This window comes from Anopheles arabiensis, unplaced genomic scaffold (genome assembly GCF_016920715.1).
Source record: "Anopheles arabiensis isolate DONGOLA unplaced genomic scaffold, AaraD3 Autosomal_pericentromeric_contig0003, whole genome shotgun sequence".
Taxonomy (NCBI): Eukaryota; Metazoa; Arthropoda; class Insecta; order Diptera; family Culicidae; genus Anopheles; species Anopheles arabiensis.
In genome coordinates, this window is record NW_024412151.1 from 346,735 (window position 1) to 368,130 (window position 21,396).

A 21,396-nucleotide genomic window follows, 5' to 3' on the forward strand; every position below is an offset into this window, starting at 1 on the left:
GTGGGTCTCCTTGTGTGCGTTAGTTTTTTGGTTTTTCAAGAAGAAAAAAAAATACTTCGAAAAATACCAGTGGGGAGGGTGTGTGTATGAATGAAAGAATGTGCTTAGAAAAAGAAAGTAGAAAAAAAAAAATATTGAACAACGGATTCGTAAGTGTGTTTGAACTCATTGCTATCCGAAAAAAGCGAAGGGGGGCTCTTGAAATGTAGTACACATGTATGCAACATGTATCGTGTCGCCGCGACGGTGTATCTCGCTCAATCCGTTAAGCCTGAAAAGTGCTTCTATCGGATCGTCTAATCGGGCGCCATTTAATCAATCCGTTAGCGAAAAGTCGCATGGATTTTGGTACCGGGGTAGGTGCTCTGTCAGCTGTTCGATGTCTTATAGACCTGTCATGATGCACTGCAATACGCCTTTCTTTTCGTTTCGAAAATGAAGCATTTTCATAGTTTAAATGAATATCCACCTACAGGGGTAAGATTCAACTCATAATTTACTAGTTATTCACATCTATAATAACATAGAAATCATTCAAATTTAATATTGAAAAATGTAAACAAACGTCCATGCCAAAACACATACAGTGCATACACATGGATTATGTACACACAATAGTTTAATACGTTTCAATCCTTTATATTTGATGTTATAATTGATTGAAAAGTTTAACAATAATTATTGATAGCTATTTTAAATATTTTGCACGCAATTTTAAGAAGAAAAAGAGACAAACTACGTAAACAAACTTAAAAATGTCCCGAATTGAATTCTATCTACTGTAGCTGTGAAGCGTTTGACAGCCAAGGTACTCACAGCACAGGTGGGTATCGAACATCACAGACAGAATCAACTGACATGTTCGACTCGACGTTTTTCTTGTTTGTTTGTTTGTGTCTGACAGTGCACCTCCATTTGATTATATGTCGGATGTCGTGTTCGATTGCTGCTAGAGCGCCGCCTAAAGCTGGCCCTACACGCTGCATTCATGTATGCGACTACAAATGACAGCTACACATTTTCTTTTGTTCTATTTGTCAAATGTAGCTACACGATGTAGCTATCGTATGGGAGCTTTTCAATCCGTGTATGTTCAGCTCAAGGTGGATTTAAAAATATCAGGTGGTGTACTCTAGTGCATTTTGACAATTCGTCACTTGACGTAAGGTCCCCAGGATTCAAAATTTGTTTACATTAATTAAATTTGTTCATATAATTTATCTACCCCATTTTTTCGAATAAATATTCTTTAAAAATATATTTTGGACTTTGTGAGTTCTTATTTAACATTGAAACATACATTAAAGTGTGTTATTTTGTGTTATTCTGTGAATTTATTCTAGAATTCTTTGTGTTTTCGACATTTTTGATGATAAAAATTAAGAAATCATTATTTTTTTTTTCAATTTTTACCTTAATTCCTCATTATCTACGAGCCGCATGGACAATGTACTTGAGATTAGAACTCATGCTAGCATGATTTTAAATTTCGTGCATAAACAAATCATCAAATCTTTTGTTAATATATTACGTTTTTTCGATAAAATCAATAGACACACTAAAATGCACATAATAACAAAGAAATCTGTTATATTTGCTAAGCTTTGTGTGCGGAAACCAATGGTCAACGGTTCTAAAATGACGTAAAGTCCCTCAACTATGGCGACCCCCCAAAGGCCCTAATCCACCACCTGATATTTTTAATCCACCTTGGAGGTGCACTGTCAGCCACAAACAAACAAACAAGACAAACATGTCAAATCCCATACATTTTTCATGTTCGATGTCGTGTTCGATTGGTGCTTGAGCGCCGGGTAAGCGGTGGCCACATGAAGCAACGATATAGCACACAAACAAAAAGAGAAAATAAACAATCAAAATTCACATGAAAGAGATCAAACAAAGGGAATACGGAGCAAAACAGCCTATTTATGAAAAAATAAATTATTTTGTTCTGTCTGTGAATTCTCCCCACTGTCAAACAGTGTGGCCAGATTATTTTGGCGGTTTTGGTAGGCGCATCAAAATTTCATCGGTAGTTTTCGGTAGATTAAAACTCGAAACTTAACTGAGTTAAAAGAAGTGAAAGCGAAAGAAGTGTTCAACGGGGGGTGGGGGGGGGGCTTTTGGTTGCGCTAATGCGCAAAATGAAAGTTCCATCTCACGAGAATATGCATCCTTTATCTAGGAGATGGATTAGATTTGGTTCAGCGGTCACACAAATGAAGTTCTTTTTGAAGTGTCGCTCTGAAAATTTTACTAGGAATTCTAAGCCAAAGAAGGACTAGATGCTATTTTTTTTCCCCAGTTCTTTTTCTCGGGGCTCCACGCGACCGCTTATGGCCGCAGCAGTTTGATTAATTTGATTGTTTTGATTGTTTGGCTGAGTGTTATAGTTCAATGATTAAAAAAAATGAGATTTTTTCCTTCAAACTCTACACTTTCCGTAGACATTGGTATTTCTGGTCACTTTGCCCACATACAAAAGCTTGCGGCAAAATCGCATGCGGCGAAGTTCTGACCGTTCCCTCAAACCGATCATGCGCGTTAGGCGGCGCTCTAGCAGCAATCGAACACGACATCCGACACGAACAAACCCATATAATCAAGGTGGAATGTATAATGAGGTGTAGTTATAGCGCTTTTGGCGATCCCCCCCCTGGGCTTCGATTTTGACAGATGGTTTTCCGCTTGTAGATGTATTGATGGATTTTTTACGTTTTGCATGGTCAATATTTGGTGGAGATCAATTTGGATGAATAGTTTAGTTTATTAGAACACAGCCCGTGATTTCCAATGAAAATTTTCCTAGGAGAACTTGAAACGTTCGCCAAACGCGGAAAACTAACTGTCAGTTTTCTTCGTCGATTCTTCTTCCACCTAGCTGTCAAAACGGGCTTATAACTTGACCTGATATCTTTACGGTCCTTGCATATAATCATATGGAGGTGCACTGTCAGACACAAACAAACAAACAAGAAAAACGTCGAGTCGAACATGTCAGTTGATTCTGTCTGTGATGTTCGATACCCACCTGTGCTGTGAGTACCTTGGCTGTCAAACGCTTCACAGCTACAGTAGATAGAATTCAATTCGGGACATTTTTAAGTTTGTTTACGTAGTTTGTCTCTTTTTCTTCTTAAAATTGCGTGCAAAATATTTAAAATAGCTATCAATAATTATTGTTAAACTTTTCAATCAATTATAACATCAAATATAAAGGATTGAAACGTATTAAACTATTGTGTGTACATAATCCATGTGTATGCACTGTATGTGTTTTGGCATGGACGTTTGTTTACATTTTTCAATATTAAATTTGAATGATTTCTATGTTATTATAGATGTGAATAACTAGTAAATTATGAGTTGAATCTTCCCCCTGTAGGTGGATATTCATTTAAACTATGAAAATGCTTTATTTTCGAGACGAAAAGAAAGGCGTATTGCAGTGCATCATGACAGGTCTATAAGACATCGAACAGCTGACAGAGCACCTATCGAACAGAGTCGTGTTTGTTTGTCTCGTTCGATTGGTCCCAGAAGCGCCGCCTTAGGCTGCGCTCTGGCACCACTCGAACACGACAACCGACTCGAACAAACCCATATAATCATATGGAGGTGCACCAAGGTGGATTTAAAAATATCAGGTGGTGGACTCTAGTGCATTTTGACAATTCGTCACTTGACGTAAGGTCCCCAGGATTCAAACTTTGTTTACATTAATTAAATTTGTTCATATAATTTATCTACCCCATTTTTTCGAATAAACATTCTTTAAAAATATATTTTGAACTTTGGGAGTTCTTATTTCTCAGGTCTCGTAGTACAGTCGTCAACTCGTACGACTTAACAACATGCCCGTCATGAGTTCAAGCCCCAAATAGACCGCGCCGCCATACGTAGGACTGACTATCCTGCTATGTGGGGAATCAATTAGTCACTGAAAGCCAAGCCCACAAGTGGGTAGAGGCAGGCCTTGACCGACATCGGTTGTTGAGCCAAAGAAGAAGAAGAGTTCTTATTTAACATTGAAACATACATTAAAGTGTGTTATTTTGTGTTATTCTGTGAATTTATTCTAGAATTCTTTGTGTTTTCGACATTTTTGATGATAAAAATTAAGAAATCATTATTTTTTTTTTCAATTTTTACCTTAATTCCTCATTATCTACGAGCCGCATGGACAATGTACTTGAGATTAGAACTCATGCTAGCATGATTTTAAATTTCGTGCATAAACAAATCATCAAATCTTTTGTTAATATATTACGTTTTTTTCGACAAAATCAATAGACATACTAAAATGCACATAATAACAAAGAAATCTGTTATATTTGCTAAGCTTTGTGTGCGGAAACCAATGGTCAACGGTTCTAAAATGACGTAAAGTCCCTCAACTATGGCGACCCCCCAAAGGCCCTAATCCACCACCTGATATTTTTAATCCACCTTGGAGGTGCACTGTCAGCCACAAACAAACAAACAAGACAAACATGTCAAATCCCATACATTTTTCATGTTCGATGTCGTGTTCGATTGGTGCTTGAGCGCCGGGTAAGCGGTGGCCACATGAAGCAACGATATAGCACACAAACAAAAAGAGAAAATAAACAATCAAAATTCACATGAAAGAGATCAAACAAAGGGAATACGGAGCAAAACAGCCTATTTATGAAAAAATAAATATTTTTTTCCGTCTGTGAATTCTCCACACTGTCAAACAGATTATTTTGGCGGTTTTGGTAGGCGCATCAAAATTTCATCGGTAGTTTTCGGTAGATTAAAACTCGAAACTTAACTGAGTTAAAAGAAGTGAAAGCGAAAGAAGTGTTCAACGAGGGGTGGGGGGGGGCTTTTGGTTGCGCTAATGCGCAAAATGAAAGTTCCATCTCACGAGAATATGCATCCTTTATCTAGGAGATGGATTAGATTTGGTTCAGCGGTCACACAAATGAAGTTCTTTTTGAAGTGTCGCTCTGAAAATTTTACTAGGAATTCTAAGCCAAAGAAGGACTAGATGCTATTTTTTTTCCCCAGTTCTTTTTCTCGGGGCTCCACGCGACCGCTTATGGCCGCAGCAGTTTGATTAATTTGATTGTTTTGATTGTTTGGCTGAGTGTTATAGTTCAATGATTAAAAAAAATGAGATTTTTTCCTTCAAACTCTACACTTTCCGTAGACATTGGTATTTCTGGTCACTTTGCCCACATACAAAAGCTTGCGGCAAAATCGCATGCGGCGAAGTTCTGACCGTTCCCTCAAACCGATCATGCGCGTTAGGCGGCGCTCTAGCAGCAATCGAACACGACATCCGACACGAACAAACCCATATAATCAAGGTGGAATGTATAATGAGGTGTAGTTATAGCGCTTTTGGCGATCCCCCCCCTGGGCTTCGATTTTGACAGATGGTTTTCCGCTTGTAGATGTATTGATGGATTTTTTACGTTTTGCATGGTCAATATTTGGTGGAGATCAATTTGGATGAATAGTTTAGTTTATTAGAACACAGCCCGTGATTTCCAATGAAAATTTTCCTAGGAGAACTTGAAACGTTCGCCAAACGCGGAAAACTAACTGTCAGTTTTCTTCGTCGATTCTTCTTCCACCTAGCTGTCAAAACGGGCTTATAACTTGACCTGATATCTTTACGGTCCTTGCATATAATCATATGGAGGTGCACTGTCAGACACAAACAAACAAACAAGAAAAACGTCGAGTCGAACATGTCAGTTGATTCTGTCTGTGATGTTCGATACCCACCTGTGCTGTGAGTACCTTGGCTGTCAAACGCTTCACAGCTACAGTAGATAGAATTCAATTCGGGACATTTTTAAGTTTGTTTACGTAGTTTGTCTCTTTTTCTTCTTTAAATTTCGTGCAAAATATTTAAAATAGCTATCAATAATTATTGTTAAACTTTTCAATCAATTATAACATCAAATATAAAGGATTGAAACGTATTAAACTATTGTGTGTACATAATCCATGTGTATGCACTGTATGTGTTTTGGCATGGACGTTTGTTTACATTTTTCAATATTAAATTTGAATGATTTCTATGTTATTATAGATGTGAATAACTAGTAAATTATGAGTTGAATCTTCCCCCCTGTAGGTGGATATTCATTTAAACTATGAAAATGCTTTATTTTCGAGACGAAAAGAAAGGCGTATTGCAGTGCATCATGACAGGTCTATAAGACATCGAACAGCTGACAGAGCACCTATCGAACAGAGTCGTGTTTGTTTGTCTCGTTCGATTGGTCCCAGAGCGCCGCCTTAGGCTGCGCTCTGGCACCACTCGAACACGACAACCGACTCGAACAAACCCATATAATCATATGGAGGTGCACAAGGTGGAATGTATAATGAGGTGTAGTTATAGCGCTTTTGGCGATCCCCCCCTGGGCTCCGATTTTGACAGATGGTTTTCCGCTTGTAGATGTATTGATGGATTTTTTACGTTTTGCATGGTCAATATTTGGTGGAGATCAATTTGGATGAATAGTTTAGTTTATTAGAACACAGCCCGTGATTTCCAATGAAAATTTTCCTAGGAGAACTTGAAACGTTCGCCAAACGCGGAAAACTAACTGTCAGTTTTCTTCGTCGATTCTTCTTCCACCTAGCTGTCAAAACGGGCTTATAACTTGACCTGATATCTTTACGGTCCTTGGAGGTGCACCAAGGTGGATTTAAAAATATCAGGTGGTGTACTCTAGTGCATTTTGACAATTCGTCACTTGAAGTAAGGTCCCCAGGATTCAAACTTTGTTTACATTAATTAAATTTGTTCATATAATTTATCTACCCCATTTTTTCGAATAAATATTCTTTAAAAATATATTTTAGACTTTGTGAGTGCTTATTTAACATTGAAACATACACTAAAGTGTGTTATTTTGTGTTATTCTGTGAATTTATTCTAGAATTCTTTGTGTTTTCGACATTTTTGATGGTAAAAATTAAGAAATCATTATTTTTTTTCAATTTTTACCTTAATTCCTCATTATCTACGAGCCGCATGGACAATGTACTTGAGATTAGAACTCATGCTAGCATGATTTTAAATTTCGTGCATAAACAAATCATCAAATCTTTTGTTAATATATTACGTTTTTTTCGACAAAATCAATAGACATACTAAAATGCACATAATAACAAAGAAATCTGTTATATTTGCTAAGCTTTGTGTGCGGAAACCAATGGTCAACGGTTCTAAAATGACGTAAAGTCCCTCAACTATGGCGACCCCCCAAAGGCCCTAACCGTAGCAATAGACGATGCGCAATCTCAGATTGCGCATATATTTATCTGTCAAACGGATCGGTTTGATATATTTATCTGTCAAAAAATATTTTTATATCTCGGACATATAATCTTGAAAATTTATGCGCAATCTTGGCGCAATCTGAAATTATATGGAAAGGACGTTTATAGCTCAGGGTTGGCTACGCAAAATGACATATGTTTTGATAAAACGAATATATGCGCAATCTGAGATTGCGCATCGTGTATTAATACGGTAATCCACCATCTGATATTTTTAATCCACCTTGGTTCAGCTGTCATATTGTGGTTGTCAAACATAGTTGGTTGTGTTTATATTATGCGGAGATCACTCCGGTTGTGTTTTTGCCGTGATACACAAAGTTTCTTTTTTTTTTTACAGTGGAAAAATGGAAATAAATCAACTTCTTCCAACTTTAGCGGCTGAAGTGGCTACTCACATGTTGATACTCATAGAAGAGGAAGACGAAGAACTGCAGCAAGAGGAAAATGCACGGCGCTGCTGGATGACCGATCTATTTCTGGAGAGGGAAAGCGTTTGGACCCGGCTGTTTAGGGCGATAGATGGCGAAGGACCAAACAACCGGCTAGAAAGTTTTCTACGTGTGAATCGCGAAGAATTTTACTATCTTTTAAATCGGATTGGTCCAAAAATTGAGCGACAAGATACAACGATGCGACCTTCGATCTGCCCGAAGCAACGATTATGCATCGGGCTTCGCTTTTTAGCTTCGGGAGACTCATATGAATCTCTTGCTTTTTTTGTTTAGGGTAAGTTTTATGCAATATTTGAACGATATAAAATGATAATAATATTACCATTTGTTTTAGGTTTCTAGCAGTTCCGTATCCCTTATTGTGCGTGATGTTTGTACACACATAATAAATGAATTGAAGGAATACGTTAAGGTATTATTTCACTGATTTAATATGATAACAGTTCCATATTAATACTCTCCTCTTACTTATAAGATGACCACTTTATCTAAGCTGTTTGTATATATAGTAATTTTAAGTTTGGTTTCGTTTTCTGGTGCTCGTGTTATTATAGTCTATTTTTCTAAAACTAATATATTGCCTAAAATTGCTGTTATACTATTTAACAAATGAACTTGTTGCAATAAACAACTATTCAGGTCATGTCACTAACGCAACCACAGGTTGAGAATATTTCTTTTGGTAATAATAATAATAATAATAATAATAATAATAATAATAATAATAATAATAATAATAATAATAAATGGGCCTTTTATTGCGTCAGTGCTTGCTAAATAAATTAATAACTAATTCTAAATAAGCCACACAAGAACACCCATTATTTTAATTCGTTTTTATTATATCTGATCAATTTATCAAATACATCAAATAAATCTGATTGCTATGCTTGTTAAGGCCAACGAACAGGCGACTGTTCATTTTGAAACAAAGTGATATATCACAGTAATTTAGCGTTTACTTTAAGTTTGCCTCTTTCTACAGCTTGTAAACTGGACGTCTACTTGGTATCAATATAACAAACCTACATAAATGCATTTTCTTATTTCAACATCCCAAATGTGCTTATATATGATTTGTCGCCTACTGAATTTATTATTTTAACTTATTTCGATCCATAATCATCATCAGTAATTCAAAACAATAGACAGTCAGTTTGTATCAGTTCAATCAGTTTTTAATTGAAAGAACAAAATAATTAAAGACACCAGCGAGAAAACTAGTTTTTCAAAAAAAAAAAAAATGTATTCCTCACTCATGGAGTCCTAAACCAGATCTGAACTAATTGCTGACAACTTGGCTAGTCGTCGGCTGGCTGGTTCGGTCGATTATTGCTGACAACTGTGACATTGCTGACTGTTACTGCAGTGTGGCTGCGCACGTGGCGGTGGCTGAGCGTGTTGTAAGTTTGGTGTGAATGAGTTCGGGGTGACGATTTTGAATGTCATGGCCAAGTAAAATGTAGATATATATTATAAGGCAGGCACATTATAAGCCGTTTTGGCAAATCATTCAACGCTAACTTGTAGTGTACTTAGGACGAGCACGCACTGCATCCGTCTAGGTCGGTGAGTTAACGAAGAGAAACGAAGATAACGATACAGAGCCCTTCGTTTAAGGGCAGCTTTAAAGAAAGCCGAAGGCGTACGTCAGGCCCTTGTCACTTATACGTTAAAAACTAGCTTAGCTTACATGTGTCGAAAAGAATGGGGTAAACGAGTGTTAATACTTAAATCTATATAGTCTGCGCGTGGGCTGTGTCAGATTTTTATAGAGCACTAAACTATTTGCCGCAACCATGTTGCGTTTTACACAACAGCTTGTTGTTTGCGTTGCCGTAGTTACCAACAAACCCTGTATTATATATTTTTTAAAGAATGAATAGTGCTTTTTCTATTGTTAAGTCTATGAATAGTTTGTCCATCAATCCACACAGCCCTGACCATGTTCGATGTAAAACAAATGGCTGCAACATTAAAACCTTGTGAACACGCAAAAAGCTTAATTATTTAATTTTTTGGCGTAGGATTATGCTAGAAATGACTGAATTCATAGTATAAAAATTATATTGACGGAAATAAATTTATGTCAAAACGTTTTTGAATATAAAAACTATTGCACATTGAGATTGTACCCTACTAAAAATAAAAAACTCAGTTAAACGTAAGGTTCACTGGACAATCTTTTTACTAACTAACCATAAAAATAGGAACGAACTTTGTCTTATAGCACAGTTAATTTTCCCAATGTTCGTTCCAACGTGCTGGGGAACTTTCATTTAAAATTTTATCAGTCTGGATTGGATGTTTCTACTATTATTGCTAACATAACCGCATATCACGAATTTAATGCAATTCGCGTCTCACGTCATACCCTCGCTTGATTCAGGTTTGCAAGTAGACACGATCTACACGGATTTCAAGGCCGCCTTTGATACCGTTCCCCACCACCTTCTGCTGTTAAAACTAAAAAAACTTGGTTTTTCTAATATGTTAATTGACTGGCTTTATTCTTTTTTAAACAGCAGGTCCATTCGTGTAAAAACCGACACTACCTTTTCTTCGTCCTTTTGTCCCTCCTCTGGAGTGCCACAAGGCAGCGTCTTGAGCCCACTCTTATTCGTACTTTTTGTCAGTGATGTTCATGCAATTCTCCCGTCGGAAGGTCATTTACTGTATGCTGATGATTTAAAAATATATTTAACTATCAGTACGAACAGCGACTGCCTTCGGCTCCAGGAGTTTCTGAACTCATTCTCTTTATGGTGCTCCTTCAACCAGCTAAGTCTTTGCCCTGAAAAATGCTCTGTAATATCCTTCTGTCATAACCGCAACCCTATCCATTACGAATATTCGCTCTCCTATTCTGTGCTGTCTCGAACCTCCCTTATACGTGATCTTGGCGTCCTTTGGGATGATACATTATCACTAAACGAACATTTAGAGTCGGTTGTCGCAAGTGCTTCTAGAACGCTGGGTCTTATATGTAGACTTACCAGAGATTTTCGTGATCCACTTTGCCTCAAGTCACTTTATTGTTCTTTAGTTAGATCAACATTGGAATACGCTTCAGTGGTCGTTGGTCCAGTCCGTTCTGGATGGATCTTAAGATTTGAAAAGGTCCAAAAGCGTTTCACTAGGTTCGCTTTTCGACGAATGGCTGGCCCCAATGCCGCTATGCCCAGCTACGAATCTCGCTGCAATTTACTAGGTCTAGAATCCCTGGAAGTAAGACGCTCCCAAGCGCGCGTCCTTTTCATCGGACGCATGCTCAATGGGCTTATTGATGCTCCCACTCTCCTTGAGAAGATTGGCTTGTACACACCCTCCAGAAATTTAAGGGCACGTAGCGCACTAAACATGGTTTCTCGTCACACCACATTTGGTTCCAACGAGCCTCTTCTCCTGTGTGTTCGCACTTTTAATACTAGCACAGATCCTCCCCACCCCCGTTTATAATCCTTTATAATCCTTTTCCCTTTTCTTTTTATAATACTCTTCCCTATCCTCTTTTTTTCTCATCCTCTTTTTTCCGACTATCATATCTAATATTATTCACTCTTCTTTTCTTACATTTGTATTTTATTCTAATATCTGTTTTTCATGTGCTCAAAAGTTCGCTTTAGTATTAGGAATTTAGATAGGTTAAGTTAGGAATTAGTTAGATTTAGGAATTGTGAAACCATCAGGCTGACAATTTGAATAAACTTGAAATGAAATGAAATGAAATGAAATATCCCTTCATGGGCATTTATGTTGTAGGCTAACGTGGACGAGATGGTTTGATACTGGTGGGACAAAATGTCAAACTCGCGACGTAAAAGACGCATTCGCATATAGCTCAGTGTATTTTCTTGAAAATCGCGCTGTTTATCATACTATTTTCCGGTTTCTGTATAATCACAGTATTTTGGAACACGGTTCCATTATCGTTCAATAGTGCGTTTGTCTCTGCTGACCCAAAATACTCCCGTAAATTTCGTTTTTCGGATCGCATCTGAGTTCGCGCGTCCTGACCGCCATCGCTCTTGTTGCTGCAACGACAACCTGCATCGTTCCCGCAGAATGGCCCGTATTTGCAACGCCTGCACCATGGAAATTGCGGAGGCATCTATCAGCTGCTGCCTGTGCGACTCTCCATTTCATCAGCGCTGCACTTCGGTTCCTGCTGATCTGTTCCAGCGCATTTCGGAATATAAACAAATACACTGGTGCTGTGTTGGCTGCAACAACGTATTTATGAATCCGCGCACCAAGTTCGTAAAAGATGCAGCCATGCAATCTGGCTTCCAGGCGGCAATTACAACAGTAGCCGAAAGCATCAAGACCGTTATGGAGCCTTTGACTAGTGAAATCAAATCTGGGTTTGCACGGTTGAGCCAACTCGATCTAAAAACTCCACGTAGCAGTCACCCTCCCGCAAAAATTCGTCGCATAAATCCATCCAAACGTTTGTTTTCTGATGTCACTAAGGACAATCACGCATTGTTTACATTCGGTGCTACGAGCAATCAAAGAAATAGCCAAAACAACAATACGGAGCGAATTGTCGATATTCAACGCAAAACTCATGCACCACCTGTAATAACTGGCACAAAAAAGGATATAGCATCTTTTCCTATCAAAATAGTTCCCGCTCATTCAACGGTGCAAAAATGCGCGCTGTATATTTCCCGGCTCTCTCCCGATACAACCAGTGACCAAATTGTACAAATGGTCAAACAAGCTTTATCGATTGATGATGCTACTGCATACTGTCTTATTCGCCAGGGTACAAATACAGCGACACTCTCATTCCTGTCATTTAAAGTGTTAGTGCCTTTATCACTACGTGACAAGGCTCTTTCCCCCGACACCTGGCCCCTTGGCCTGTCAGTACGTGAATTCATTGACTACCGAAATCAACAACCGGGTGCAAATTTTTGTCTACAACCGCCAATGGGTCTCTCCACCCCTACAACTTTGCCTACGGTGCTAAATATTCGGTCACCGCCACTGCTGGACCACACAATTCTATCGGCACACACTCCACGCACTTCACCAACACCGTAGACCCACTAATATTTTCCGGTATTCATTTCACGCGCATTGCACACACTCACAGTCACACAAATAATCCTGACATGACTCATGAATCGAGGAACACTGGCGCTGAAACAACTTTAGTGAATGTTAATTGCACTTACCTGACGAATGTTCTTCCAGCAACAAACGATATTCTTTCTGCTGAGGCAGTGCTTGACGAAGGGCGCACGCAGCTTGATGATCGTGAGACCAAAACAAACCATCGCCATAGAACGGACACTACACTCACACAATCGCATGACTATCATGTCAATCCTACAGGGGTCGCCTGCCGTAATAATCAAGGACGAACAATGACGAATAATGACCTTAGCATTTATTACCAAAACGTTCATGGACTACGCACTAAACTTGAGGATGTGTACATTGCTTCTAGTGAGCTTGATCATGATATTATTGTTCTCACAGAAACATGGCTTGATGATACCATACTTTCGCAGCAAGTAATCTGTGACAAATACGCTATCTATAGAAGCGATAGAAATGCTAATAACAGTGCCAGACAGATAGGTGGTGGTGTCCTGATTGCTGTTTCCAAACGTCTCAAATGCCTTCCTGTGCACACCAATATAACGAGTATCGAACACTGCTGGGTTAAAATCCTGTTGCCTTCAAGTAAAATATTTGTCGGTGTAAGTTACATCCCTCCTGACCTTAGTACAAATACTGCAACTATGACTGCTCTCGACGAGGCTCTTGATAGTGTGAGTGTTTCTATGAACGACAACGATACGATGTGTCTGTTGGGTGACTTCAACCAACCAATGATCTCCTGGCGTGCTATCGATAGGCACTATGAACCCGCGTCATCCATGCCTGGTCAAAATCGCTTTTTGGATTTGATAAATTATCATTGCTTAAAACAAATCAGTGGCATAGTAAATGACCTAGGAAGGCAATTGGATCTTGTGTTTGTTTCAAATGATCTTGAAGATAGCGTGCCTGTGCAGTCAGTCTATGTCTCCCTTGTCGCGATTGTTCCGGTTGATAACCACCATCCACCATTGGAAATCAAGCTGCAGTTTTCCCACACTAGTTCAGACGATAATTCCGGCATAGTCTTGCCTGGTGCTGTATCTGCTTATAATTTTGCCAGAGCTGATTTTGTTAGCATAAAGCAAGCGTTGAGGGACACTGATTGGACTGGACTTCGAAACATGGATGTAGAAGCTGCTTCTGAATACCTTACGTCAGCAGTGTCAGACATTATTGAGCAATTCGTACCTAAACGAATATTTACAAATTCTCAACCATGGTGCACTAGATACCTTAAAAGGTTAGAAAGAATGCGTCGTTCTGCGTATCGTATATTCAGTCGTACACGCAATGAAGCCGATAGAAGCAATTTCCTGGAGGCTGCAAGAATCTTCAAGTTTCATAACCGAAAATTGTATGCTAATTACATTCGCCGTGTCCAGATATCCATTCGGGCATGTCCAAAATCATTTTGGAACTTTATGGACCGTAAGATGAAACGTACTTCCCTCCCATCATGCATGACACTTGATGGTCGATTGTTTACTGACACGCGAGAAATATGTAATGGTTTTGCTGAGCTGTTTGCGCGTAGCTGCACGAGCTTTCCCGAACAAAACCAGAAGATAGAGGAAGCGTTACGTTTCGTGGCACAAGACTCCGTTGACATTTTATTGCCTTCTTTTACTATCGATGATGTTCGTTCAATGGCTTCAAAGCTGAAACCCTCCTTAGCCTCTGGACCCGATAACATTCCGGGAATAGTTATCGTATCATGCATCGATGAATTGGCTTCACCACTAGCATCCATTTTTAATAATTCACTTCGCACTGGTTTCTTCCCTGACCTATGGAAAAAGTCATGGATATTTCCCGTTTACAAAAAAGGCGACAGAACTTCCATCTCAAATTATCGGGCTATTTCGATGCTATGTGCTCCCAGTAAGCTGTTCGAATTATTAGTCCATAAACATATAATGCATGGTGCTATTAACATATTTACACCTTTGCAACATGGCTTCCTACCTGGACGCTCCACCGTCACAAACCTAGTGCAGTTCTTGCATTTTACTTACAAGCAGCTAGACAAAGGGTTCTAAGTAGATACTGTTTACACTGATTTTCACTCTGCTTTCGATAGCGTCAATATCCATACCTTGACTAGCAAACTTTTAAAACTTGGTTTTCATATCAGCATAGTTAGGTGGCTGAATTCGTATCTGTCGCGTCGTTCAGTACGTATTAAGATTGGAGATTGCATCTCTAGTGAATTTAGCAGGGTCTCTGGTGTTCCTCAAGGCAGCATTTTAGGGCCTCTATTATTTAATCTCTTTATTAATGACATTGTTTACGCTATACCTGACTGCCCGGTGCTACTGTACGCAGATGACCTTAAAATGTACTTTCCTGTGCGTAGTTCTATTGACTGTCTCCGATTACAAGGCTTTCTTTCTGTTTTTAACCTTTGGTGTTCCTTAAACTGTTTGTCACTCAATGTTAGTAGAGTGCTCGGTCATTTCGTTTACTCGTGCGAGAACTCCATTATGTTTTGATTATATTCTTTCTGACACTTTATTGCCTCGATCTGAAACTGTTAGGGACTTAGGCATTATATTAGACACGAAACTTGTTTTAGACAAACAATTTGACGACGTAATTGCTAGGGCTAACAGGACTCTTGGACACATAATTAGAAGTAGCAAAATGTTTCATGACCCTCTCTGTTTAAAATCACTTTACTGTTGCCTTGTTCGTCCTTTGATTGAGTACGCTTCAGTTGCTTGGTTTCCGGAGCAAGTCACTAGAATTGAGAGGCTTGAGAGGATCCAGCGAAAATTTACCCGGGTAGCTATTAAGCGGCTTCCGTGGAGACATAACGACGTGCTACCAGCTTATCATACGAGGTGTCAGTTGTTAGGGCTTGAAACTTTGGAAAAGAGAAGAATGGTTGCCCAAGGAATTTTTATGTTCAAACTATTAACTGGAAGAATCGATGCACCTCTATTGCTAAGTCATGTAAATTTGTATGTCCCTACTAGACCTTTAAGAACTCGACAATTTTTAATAACTGACTTTCGTTATCGTCTTTTCTGTGCTAGGGATCCGTTGTTATTAATGTCCAAGAATTTTAATTTATTTTCAAATTTTGTAGACCTGTCCTTTAGTGTACCGAAATGTACTAGCGTCATTCGAGATTGCATTACGTCTAATTTTAGGAACACATAGTTTATAAGACATTAGTTTTAATTGTGTATGTAGGCCATGGAGGCTCGATACTCTATAATAAATAAATAAATAAACTCACCATTGACGCGTAAGCGGTCATTGGTCAATGTGTTTGTGCAATCCATCCGGGTCATCGTTTGCGCGGTCAACGGGGTTGACCGGCGAACACGCCGGCATTTGACAACTGGCAAAAGCAGAAATCACACGCGAAGGGAACGGCGGGAATGTTTTGTTTTTGTATTTTAAATGTTAGAATAACGTCTAAGTTTTATTGTATAAGTTCATGTGTCGTTTATATAAGAACGCGTGTACCTCTTTGTGTACGAAACAAATGAAAGAAAGGAACTGAACACTAATGTTTTAGGTTGTCATACAAACAGAGAGATTTAATCGTTTTAATACATAGTTTATAACAGTGATAATGGCTAGTATCATTGAATCTGTTCGTAGCGGGAATGTACGGTGTTCACAAGAAATTCTAGGGAAGGCAACACATTTCTCGTGCCCGTTTTTCCAATGTCGCGGTATAGCAATAATTTAAAGCAACTATCTAGTAAGTCACGAAAATGAGTGTCGGGACGTAAGCCACCGCTACAAACGTATTCAATAATATCCGCGAATATGTATGAGTTATTGTAATGATTATAACATAACGGGGCGGTCCTGGTACAGTCGTCAACTCGAAGGACTCAATAACATATCCGCCATGGGTTCAAACCTAGAACGGACCGTCCCCCCGAAGCTAGGATTGACCGACTACGTGGTAATGAATTAAGTCCCGAAAGCTTGTATATAGGCCGGCATGTCCGCGTAGGACGTTACGCCAAATACTTCTATAGAAGAAGAAGAACAAAACGTTGTTTAATAATATTTTTTTCAAATAACTTTGCTTTACAGTTGCCGTCTACTGCTACAGAATGGTTGAAGATTTCAAAAGGATTCGAGGAAAAATGGAATCTTCCTCATGTAATTGGTGCCATTGATGGAAAACATGTCACCTTAAAACAACCAGCTAATAGCGGAAGCCAGTTTTTCAACTATAAAAGCACTTTCAGCATTGTTTTGCTTCGCATAGTAGATGCTAATTCAAATTTTATATTTGCTGACGTCGGTTGCCAGGGTCGAATTTCTGATGGTTGAGTGTTAGCAAACAGTGCTATATACCAGAAACTGGAGCGCCGGGAGCTAAATATACCCTCTCCTGAAATTTTACAAGTTCCTTACGAGATCGAGGTTCCCTATTTTTTTTTGGGTGATCAAGCGTTTGCATTGAAAGAATATTGTCTCCGGCCTTTTGCTGGAATGCATACCGCAAACTCAATAGAACGCCACTTTAACTACAGACATTCGCGAGCTCGTCGAACGGTAGAAAACGGTTTTGGCATTGATGTAAAGGTCTGGCGAGTTTTAGCAAAACCAATGGAATTAGAACCACAAGTAGCTGAAAAAATCGTTCTGGCAACAATTCATCTACACAACTTTAGACGTCGGCACTTGCTTTGGAATTATAATACAACTCTTCTTGCACCCACAAGAAATACGGCATCTAGATCCTCTTCCTCTCAAGAGTCTAACGTTGACTGTTAGAAACTGGCGCTCTAACCAAAAAAGAGAGAACAAAGTGAATTTGTTAGGTAAGCACTGAGGGTGCACCAAAAAATTAGTTTTTTTCTTTATTCTCTGTTATCTTCGCTCTTGGGTGTTTTTATCGCAATTGATCGTTTCCGCGGTTTTTCTGCCTTTTTAACTGCTTGCGCACACACAAAACATCGCCTTAGCTGACAGTTTGTTGGAACCTTATAACAGTTTCCAACATTCTCCCCTCCAGTGCGACAAAGTTAGCTCTCTTTCTAACCACCGAACTAGACCACGTTAACTGTTGTCACACTCCTATTCTGACTGTCAGCTAATGTTTGTTTACCTTCCGCAAAATAAACGTGGTTACTCGTGTAGCTGAACAAAAAAGACGGATTACCATTCATCTCGATATTGTTGTGTGCCTAAACCGATCAAAACTGTTTCTACACATAAGTGGATCGCATACTACACACATGAATTTGTTCGCTGCGGACAATCTTTTGTAACGGCGCCTCTCACTTTACCTAGCGAATTAGCTATCAGCGCAGTACGGAGAACCGTGCGCTCCCCGCTTCTGTACCTCACACCTCTCCTCTGTACGCAATGATTCAATCGCTCACAGCTTCTGCAACCGGACCGCACACACATACTCGCAGAGTACCACGATACGCACGGATGATTTGGCATGAGTATCCTGACGTCCTATTATCTGCTGCTGAAATTAAATTAAGTTTTTGTTTCAGCCGTACATACCGCCACAAGCCGTTCATTATTCCATGAGGTAGTCCAATGTTGCACTGCAGCAGGCAACATTTAGTGGCAAGATCCCTCACGATCGACCAGACCGGATCCCTTCTCGACGACACAGAAGACTCCATCCTCCCAATCTCTCTGGATTCCGGGATAGAAATTCTGTTCCTTGACGAACGTGGGACATGGTTCGAGCCGTCGCGCGAGTTTAGTCTCCACTCCAGTGCTTCGTTCTACTTGCTGCAGCTCCTCAGGCCATGGTTTCATGCTCAGTCGTGGCATGACTTCTTCGAGCTCGATTGCAACGCAGGGTTCGAAGTAAGCACCTGACTCCGATGGTTCTAAAGCTTCGCTTTCCTCGATCAATTCCTGTCTTTCAAAGGTGACCCCACCACTTGTAGCATCTTTCAACCCCGCAGGACGCAGCCAGAAACGGTGATGAGCCTCGATGTACGTGTCTTCTAAGACAGTGTTTGTGTGCAATGTCGCGTTGATAGTATTAGTGAACGATTTTAGATTGTGTGTGTTGTGGATCACTGCGCGGTTATGACGTTTATCAGGGCATGTGTGTGTAGTTGTGTCGCCACTGACGTTCGTCCGATTCGCATCACCATTGCGGTCGAGGTCAATACACGGCGGGGAAGGGGTTTGACCCCGGAACATGTCCCCGTGCGGCTCGTGATGCCCGTAGCCAAATTGATCAGGATACGGTGCGCCCGAACGATCTGTTGCCCGGCACCGTTCCTCATCCTTTTCAAGCTCACGGATATCATTTAACTCACGCTCTAGTTGCTTTATTCGTTGCTGTCTTTTGTGTGATTCGCGGATCTTACGCTGGGTCTCAGCGTTTTGCAGACGCAACGCTTCCGCTTGCGTAAATTGAAGCACCAATTCCCGATAGACACGATACGCTACGTCCCGATAGTTGGAAAAGGTCTCACCTACGTTGCCGGTAGTCATTACTGCAGCCCTGGAGTCATGCATCCAATCTGTCGCGATGTGGTCCCGCACCTGCATTCTTGGTGTCGCGTCACGGCCCGTGACGCACCTGCTCGTGCCCGCCTCACGCGAAGATTCTGCTAAAGCTTCACACATTACGAGCGAGCCAAAAGACGTTGTGAAGGAACTATTGCGTCCTGCCGTCCGACTCGCTACGGGAATGTTTGCTTTCTCCCGTTCCACTCCGTGTAAATACTGCATGAAATCCATGGTGTTTGCACTACTCGACCTAGTGAACGTTTTCCTTTTTATCACGCGCGCGATTCAACACTAACGGTACTTCGGTGGCTTCCGATATTTTTCGTTTCGCGATTTAGTTTTAAGCGTCGATGTGTTCCAAACTAATTTTTTGGAATGTTAGAAACTGGCGCTCTAACCAAAAAAGAGAGAACAAAGTGAATTTGTTAGGTAAGCACTGAGGGTGCACCAAAAAATTAGTTTTTTTCTTTATTCTCTGTTATCTTCGCTCTTGGGTGTTTTTATCGCAATTGATCGTTTCCGCGGTTTTTCTGCCTTTTTAACTGCTTGCGCACACACAAAACATCGCCTTAGCTGACAGTTTGTTGGAACCTTATAACAGTTTCCAACATTGACCCTACTACAATGTTACCTCTTCGACACGTTCCGTTGAGGCCGTCTAGAGTGTTGCAAAACATGCGATTACACTTAGCACGACATTTAAAGTTTAATGATCCATTACCATTTGATTTACCGCAACCGCGCAGAGTTGTGTAATTTTCGGAAGCATATAAACCACCACGTACTAATTAGAATTATGGTATTAAGCGAAAGCAAATTTGTATTTGATTTTTGTGTGCATTGCGAAATCTTTATGAATGTTTCCTATTTTTCCTAACACGTTTTATATTTTCCTTTCGTGGAAATAAAAATCATTTATTTGTGATTTGTAGCATTCTTTATAAATAAAGGCACCGTTTACTTGAGGCAAGCCTCGCAAGTTAAAAAGCTAACTGTGGTGAACTATATACTAATATTATTTTTTAAAGAATAGTAGAATTCTTTACATGGCAATTAACTCAATGTGTGCATACAATCTGAAAAACCAAGGAAGAATAACTGAAACTAATAAAGTTCCTATCGTTATGCTAAACCGATGCAAACATGAAATGTAAGGCGTAGGCGTACATACAAAATAAATGTCATTATTACTATGAATGATACGAATAAGTTTTTTTTATAAACAGGAATTATCTTAAGCAATACGGCCTTTTTGGACCGTTACTCCTGGACAGTAAAAACAGAAATTTCGGATTTTCACAGTTCATGGAAAATAATTACAATGCTCAATTCAGTAATTCATAAAATTCATTAATTCCAAAAACACTTAAACTATCTTAACAATACATAATACATAACAATACATAATTCACTTATTCATAAAATTCTTAAATTCCAACAAACACTTAAACTATGTTAACACTTAAATTTTAATCCTACAGATATGCATGATCATGCATCGAGGAGGCATGTTGGTCCACATAAAATTGATCAATTTGATCATTCATGACCGTCGTTATGGACCTGATCAGTTTAGCACAGAACTCTGGATGTTTATCTTCGAAGGTGGCAACTTGTGCCTCTACAAAGTTGCCCAGAGCCCGGGCTTTTGTGCAAGGTGCAGCAGCAGTAGCAGTATTAGCAATGCTTTGAATGGCTGTCAAGCATTCGCTAATCTGACTTGATCGAGTCGTTTCACTAAATTTTCTTCCTTTGGACGCTGTGCGACCCTCTAGCATGCCACTAGAGGAGCCAGTGGAGGATGTTGTGGCAGTTGTCGTGGCTGTTGTTGAGGCAGTTGAACTGCATGAAGCGGCGGTTGCAGGAGCGGTCGAGATAACAACAGGTTCCCGAGAAGTTCCTTCAAGATTTGCCTGACATGAGAACAGAAATGCTATATTAATTTACTCCTCCACAAAACGATACATAAACACTGTCTACTTACAGTATTGATTGGACGACGTGGAGCTGT